General features: G+C 36.3%; 1 long non-coding RNA gene across 1 annotated transcript; it reads right to left on the bottom strand.

Moving 5' to 3' along the window:
* Positions 1-1,065: 1,065 nt before the first annotated feature.
* Positions 1,066-6,663, bottom strand: LOC134163370 (uncharacterized). Its single transcript, XR_009964768.1, has 4 exons — positions 6,570-6,663; positions 6,050-6,108; positions 3,884-3,959; positions 1,066-1,514 (listed from the first exon to the last, which is right to left on the bottom strand). It is a non-coding gene; the product is annotated as an uncharacterized LOC134163370 (long non-coding RNA).
* Between the last annotated feature and the right edge of the window lie 859 nt (positions 6,664-7,522).

Genomic DNA, 7,522 nt, shown 5'->3' with positions numbered 1-7,522 from the left:
CCACAGCCCCTCCTCCTTCTGTTTCTCATAGTCAACTGAAATAACTCTTCACAGAGAGGTAACTCCTATTTGCTTTGACTGAAAAGCCAGCAAGTGACAGATTATCAACTTGATCATAGTCCTTTCCAGCTCCCTCAGGGCCTTCTTTAACCCCTGACAAATGGTAAGACAGAAGGATTTTCACAACAACCCTGTCTTTCCCTTTCTATCTGCTCTGTAAATATAATGCCCATCACAGATTGCCTTTGTACAACAAGACTGATTTGTCTTATATTTCCACACAATTTACAGACAACAGTTTTTCTGTCCCTGATACAAATGTTGTTCATGTATCTCTCTCTAAATACAGTATGTTATCAAAGAGAAAAATCAATGTCTATAAAATTTAAGATTCAAAGCACATATTTTCTGAAGGTCAACTATGAGAAGAAATAATAAAAAGATAATGAAAATCTTTAAAACAAAATATTTTTACTCTATGGTGCTAATATTAATCAGGTATTCAAGTCCCACTAGTATTTTACAATATATTTTGGTCTTTATAACTAGTTTCACAGCAGTCTTAATAAAAAAGTTAATTATTCTCCCAAGTAAAATACCATGAAAATAAGCATAGTTAACTGATATGTGAGCCATTTTCATCTTACAAGCAGATTTGTTATGACTACAGAAGGAAAACTCAATGAAGGAAATAATCTCTAAAGAAGCAGTAATCTTGTCTTCCTCTCATTAATTAAAAAAAGATGGAAAAATATAAAGGAAGAGCAAAGGAACAGAATTCCTTTGCATGTTCAAAGTGTGTCAGCATTTTCCAATCAGGCACTAATATGTCTTCATATATGCTATTTATAGCACTTTATTCACTTTTTTCATAGGTTTATTATTAAAGAGGAGTAGTGACATATAAACATAAAAGGAGAGTGTCCTTCAGGGAGATATTCTTGCAAGCACTACTACAGATTTGGCACTTTCAAATGACTTTATTTAAATCTTTGCAACTAAGAATATTTCAGCTAGAACTTATGGTATTTTTCTGAGGCTGCAATATGTTGCAATGTGGAAGAATTCAGCCTCCTACACTTCCTTGCAACACCAATTACTTCTGAAAGAATATTAAAACACCTCCCCCAGCTCTCTTTCAAACTCCTTTTCAACTAAAAAGATTCAGAAAACTTCTTACCCTTTCGATTTCCCTCAAAATTATTTCTTGTGTTACTGTGTGAAAATGAAATGACAGAAAAGTGCTGGTATAGCACATCAAACAAAAAATGTGATATGTTTCCATTTCAGTTCACTGAAGGGAAGAATAATGTCTCTCAGAAGCAGAATCAGGCACTTGCTCATAAAGTTAGGTACTTTTCCTTTTTTTTTTTTTGTTCCAGAGAGCAACACATTTCCCCATAACATAGTGCAGTGTCAGACACGAAACTGGCAATTTCTAGCTGATACATAGAGTCAGTATAACATCAAGTCAGCATCCCTGACACTCAGAAACAATTCCACTGGCTTCAGCCCTGTAGCACATGCAAGTCTGAATTTTCTTCATAAAGTCTAAGCATACACTTCTAAGCAAAAGTGAAATACATTCTTAGTTTCACACGGAACTACTAAACTAATTCGTCATTGACATACATGGCAACTGGTCTCAATATTCCCTATAGGTTTGCAGGAAAGCTGCTCTCCAGCACAAATCAGACCAGCTGTACATTTGTATTGGTCCATAGGGTTTGACTTATGTTAAGGAGACAGTATAGACCAATAAGCAGAACAAAAGATCTCTCCAATATAATCTGTAACAATACCCATTTGATCCAGTCATTTGGGAGCTGCAGCTCCCCAGCTGTAAGACACAGCTCTCTGAATACCCACTTCTGCAACAGATTTGGTCCAATACCATGGAAAAACAATACGTGCTCCAATTCCTGTAATTTTTATTAGTATCTCTAATTGCTGTCTATAACATGCATTTTAAATTTAAGAGAGCAAAGTGGTTTGCCTGTCTTTTGCTTTTTCCTGGTCCTGCCAGACCTAGTTCTGTACATCTGTCTGCTGGTTCCACATATCTGATGTGTGATACTATGCCCTCTATTCTGGCATGCCACTGCTGTCTCATGTCTCCAGAAACTCCTAGTCTCATTACTGAATCATTATGCTTAGCAAAATTAGTAATACAGTCCAGCTAAATTCTCTTTTTTTTTTTCCCCACTTTAAAAGCAGATTTGAATCAGTTTACAGTTGGAGTCAGGTGCATTAAATTACACTCAGCAAAAGATACAGTACTGTAACAGTACTGGATCGATTGGCTAACCTAAAAGTGTTTGCTTTTTAAAATGTTTTAGAATCATAACCCAACATGAACTTCCATAACCTCTAAAAACTGGGTTTGCTTCTCATTCTTCAGTCTTCTTCTTTTCTTTTTTTTCTTTTATCTGTATTAAGGTTAAGGTCTAATCCTGTGAGGTACTGAGCAGGCCTGAATGTCATTAGTACAATAGTCATTAAAAATATTCAGACCCTCATTGAATATGATCTTTCTTAAGAAAAAAAACCACTTCTGGTTATTTACATCGCTGTTGGATATCTGTTTCATTCCTTCAGATAGAATAGGATTTTATTTTATTTGACTTTCAATGTTTATTATAAAATCTCCATTTTCCTCTCTACATTTCCCTGAATTTTTCCCAAGTTTTCTTTGCTTCTGTTCTAAAACACAAGGAACTGTATTGTTCATCAAAGCACACTTTACAGAATGAAATACTCATTTACAAGATAGAGTTAGTTCACTAGTCTCTGGTTTATAAAGCTGAAAAATATTTAAGCATCTGCTCATTCAAAAGTATCATTAAAAATCTGACCTATCACAACATGACACACCATGTTCTTTGCTTATTCATTTTGTGGACGGTTTACCCTCCTGTCAGACAAGTTTATCTTTGACATATGCTTTCTATACAGCCTACTGGTGTAAAAAATAATTATAATGTTTATTAAATTAAAATAATGAGGTTTATATGAACTTTCAATAATGCAGACAGGCAGACTATAACTGTAAACCACATGCTATATACTTTGGACTTTTACGGCTTTTAATTTATCAAAGGAAATAATTAGCACACTTTGTGGCAGCCAGTGATGGAATTTATTCATTTGGAAGCCATGGGTTTCCTGTCATTAAAACTACATCATGTCCTTCCTTTTCTATTAAACTTCAGCTGAGGGCAGTAAGAAGTCACTAAAAGGAAATGAAGAGTTTTTTTGGCAACGTTCACATACAATGATTTAATACTGCTAAAAGATAGCAAGCCATAATGTATGCCAATAAGGGATGAGGGTTTCAATTACCACATTATTTCCTTTATTTGCTGCTTTGTTTGTGGCTCAATTAACCATGATTTGCAAAATCACTTCAATAAATTTATTTTCTCTTCATCAGCTTACTGCATTTTTCATTCCTAATTACAAGTGCTTCTTTTATGGGAAATAAAATTATTTAGAGCTTTAACCAGTACATTTAGATTTATATGTCATAGTATATTACTTTTTTCCTTTCAAAGTAATCAATCACATCTCATTAACTAAAGATTCATTTGGGCTAATATTAGTGCTTTTGTTTTTCTTGGACATTTTTTCAAACATAAGTAGAAAAATACCTGGCTTTTCTTCAAGTGGAAAAGAAACAAAAGCACCAATAAAAGTTTCTCTTCTCCTTCACACATACACACACAAAACACCCTCTGCCTTATGCAAACAGCCATAAGTGACTTCTACAGACCAAAACTTGCATCACAGAAGTAGCTCAGCCCAGACTGAAGCTGACTGAAGGATACCTGTATTTTTTCTTCAAAGGAGGTCTAAAATCAAATTAGCATAGAGACAGACTTACGCTCTCTTTTACAAGAGTGGGTGGTCCTTCCAGGTCATGACCAAGGTATACCAGCAGCAGCAGCAAAATGCTGGAACTTCAAGTATTTTATTAAATGATGCCAGGAAACGTGAAGGAATAGTGATACAGGGAACTGTTGGGTTGTTGGGGTTTTATACATAATGACATTTGTTTAAGTTTATTCAAGTTACACAAACCAATCTGAGCCAGTTCTCAGAAGAAGCTTCAACTGCTTCACAGAATTCTAAATTTATTCATAGTGTCTGTTTGCTGTGCTTAATTCAGAAAGAATCACAATTAATTAATTTATTGTTTGAAACTTCCAGCTGCATATTTGACTTCTATATCTAAGATCTAACAGACATCTTAACTGAGACAGACATTAGTTATCCAGAATATTTATTATCAAAGCCTATTGAATTTGAGGGGGAGGAGGTCTTTAAGGAAACATGCAGACAATTATAAAAAAGGCCTTTACTGGAGGTCAGTGGAAAATTGTTTAAATTCAAAAATATTTCCTCATATCCAGTGAAGTTGGTCACTGATATTGCTGCTGAGTTTGCAAATTAAGATGTAAGATCAGAGCTAGCTAAGATTGTCATATTGTCTCCTCTAATTTGGAAAAATAGAACTGGGCTAGAGAGAAACCCATAAAAGAGACTTTATGACTCTTCAAGGCTGACATAGAAGCCAATGCTCCAATCCCTTCTCCCAGCCTCTTGCAATTACATTTCCGCAGGAAGAAAGAAAAGGAATTAGAAACAGGATAATGTAGCTTTAAATCATTTCTCATAGCCTTTGCCTTCTAGTGAGAGCCCTGAGCTTTTTTAACATGCTTCTTATATTGTTTAGTGTGATACAACAAAAAGCACAACTTGTTTGACCCTTCCTCAATAAAAAATCATTTTGTTCTGACATCCTATAAAATCTGTGTATGAGCCTATTAAGCCGTAGTGTCTCCTCCAATTGACAAGGAGCAAGAACTGTAAATGCATACAGTAAAGATCCCTTCCAGACATTTTTAAGACAATTCTGACAAAGCCATACATGTCATTAACACACCACAGTAATAGACAAGCATGTGCTACTACTAAAAACAGCACCATTTCCAAAGCTGAGACTTAATGTCATCACCAAACTTTACAGTTCCTGAGTAACCAGGGGTATCTTGGGTGGGTTATGTTGCTTGCGTATGAGCAGGTATAACAGTGCCAATAAACGCATAGAAACAATATGATTGTCTCTGCAATCCAAACCTGACAGTGCACAGCATGGACAGATTAGTATCCCAAAGAAGAGCCAAGAGTGAATATTTCTGGCCTGACAGCACTAAAAAAGACTGAAGATTGCAGCTGGTAAGAATACTTGCTCCTCCCTACCACCACCTTGGAAACAGTGAAATCCAGTTATAAGCTTATTAAAGGTCACACTTATTGTTAGCAAGTTGCTTGTGTTGTTCAGAAATCTGCTGTAGTGGGGATGTCCCTGCTTATGGCAGAGGGGTTGTAGCTAGATAATCTTTAAGATCCCCTCCAACCCAAACTATTCTATGATGAATAGAGCTATGAAATACTGTAGTATTGTATAAATGAAGACAAATTTGTTCTAGTACAAGAAGCATGTTAAAAACTTTCTTTATGCTTACTCAAAAGAGTTCTTGCATAAAGATGCTGTACAATGTTTTCAGTAGTTATATTTAATTTGCAATGCTCTTACAAAAGCTTTACAAAATCCTAATGTCTGAAGTATGAACTCAAAGTTTTAGTAAATTAAATACACAAATTCCAACCAAAATCCTGTTTAATTCCAGAATTATGAACCTCCAGCAATCTTTTTTGAACACATTCCTACTTTGACAACTGTTTTACAAAGTTTATCCTCCAGTATCACATGCATTAACATTAATTTGATTTTGCAACTCTTCAAAATGGTGCCATTCTATTATTATATCAATTGTTATGACCAGCAACACAGGGATAAGCAAAAACAGCTTCATTAATTTTGGATGTCCAGTGTGAGATATCTCGGCCCATTTTCAGACTACATAGCATTAAATCTATTTAGGGAAATTAAACAGTGGAAAAATTCAACTCCAAAAGTAAACAAAATCTGAAATATTTTGGCTCACAATTAAAATAGTTCAGTAATGAAATATTACCATATTACCTCAGGCAGCTGTAGTTCATAATCTTCATATTCCCATCTTCCTCTGTAGCACAGGCTTTCTGAGGAAAACAACAGCAGTAAGAAGACATTGCTTTATTAAAGAGTCCCTGATTACAGTGTTGAAGAACATGTAACCTGGCTGGAGAGTTCAGTCCGTGAAGAGGTGTTAAGCAAGGGGCAAAAAAAAACAGAATACAGTTCTGGTGCAGCTTCTTGTGCTATCTCAGCAAGCATACATCCTGGGGACCACACAAAAAGTTACACAGTTTCCCTTTGTCCTGTAGCCATTCTGCTGTCAGGCTCTCTACAGTTCCTTTAAAATATTTTGGCTGGCTACCTAAACGAAAGTATTTTGGTTCTCAGGTATTTGATATTAAGAAAAATATACAGAAAGCTGCTGCACATAAGGAAACCTAGATTAAGTTTTCCCCATTTAAGGTAGGAAGGAAAAGTAACATCATTGAATCTTGCACTTTCAAACTAACTCCCACAAGCTTCTGGAGCAGTTGTAAGCACTTACCACTTCAGCAAAGAGGACCTCAGAGACTCAAGTCAGGTGCCTAGAAAATTAGAGCATAGGGAGAGAGCTGGGATCAAGCAAAGGAACCACTTTCTCATCACAGTGCACAGCCCTTAAGAGCTCTCAGTGCTTGCACTACTTACTTTGTCTGCCTTCAATTAACACCTCTATCCTAAATTGTCTGTCTTTTAAGGACAGAAAAGAAGTATTTTCTGCTCCTTTTTTGAACCGGGGTTTAGGCTTCTCAATACTCAGATGAATGGGAGGATACAGGAATGGGGGGTTTTCTTCTCTAGCTGTTGAAGTACAGCTAGCTTTTCAAGGTGAGGTTTTTCCTTACAGTGAAGACAGAAAGTTTGAGCATGGCATGACTCACCATAGTGGAGGAAGGGAAGTGTCTGTGCTTCCTCAAGGAGGGATTCCCAACTCTTTGAGGGCTCTCCTCATGTCCTCACTGAAGTAAACTTGTACAAACAAGTATGTATTAAATACCTCAATCCTTGTCTTCATTCCTGTTTCATCCTACTACTTGCTAACGTGAACATAGCCTGAGAGGGCCAAGCCTCTCCACAAAAGTTGGCTGAGGAGTGACTGTGCCTTGAGTAATTTGTAAGAGATGAGTGAATTGAGAAAAGCCAGCTGTTTGACAGCAGAATTAAAGCTGTTAGTCAGGTCTGTCTGCACAACTGATGAAAAATGTTTAGGGGATTGAAAGAGACTGAAGATCACCAAAAGCAAGTAATCATGTATCGTCAGGGCTCCTTCTTTGATTTCCTAAATCCTGGAGAGGGTTGGGAGGGTTTCTCTGCTATCATTTATGGGGAGCCACAAATGATACCAGAGAGGAGAAGATGAAAGAAAGGGTCACTATGACTGAATAAAAATGGGGAAGAAGGGAGCAAGAAAAGTGGGAAAATAAGTACAGGAGCTAGAAATTGTATGTAGTTGAGAAG

The sequence above is a fragment of the Pezoporus occidentalis genome, unplaced genomic scaffold (assembly GCF_034315485.1).
Source record: "Pezoporus occidentalis ecotype Australia unplaced genomic scaffold, CSIRO_AGI_Poc_V1 ctg1, whole genome shotgun sequence".
Classification (NCBI taxonomy): Eukaryota; Metazoa; Chordata; class Aves; order Psittaciformes; family Psittacidae; genus Pezoporus; species Pezoporus occidentalis.
The sequence above is the reverse complement of the archived record's forward strand: the minus strand, read 5'-3'. Positions and strand labels throughout refer to the sequence as shown.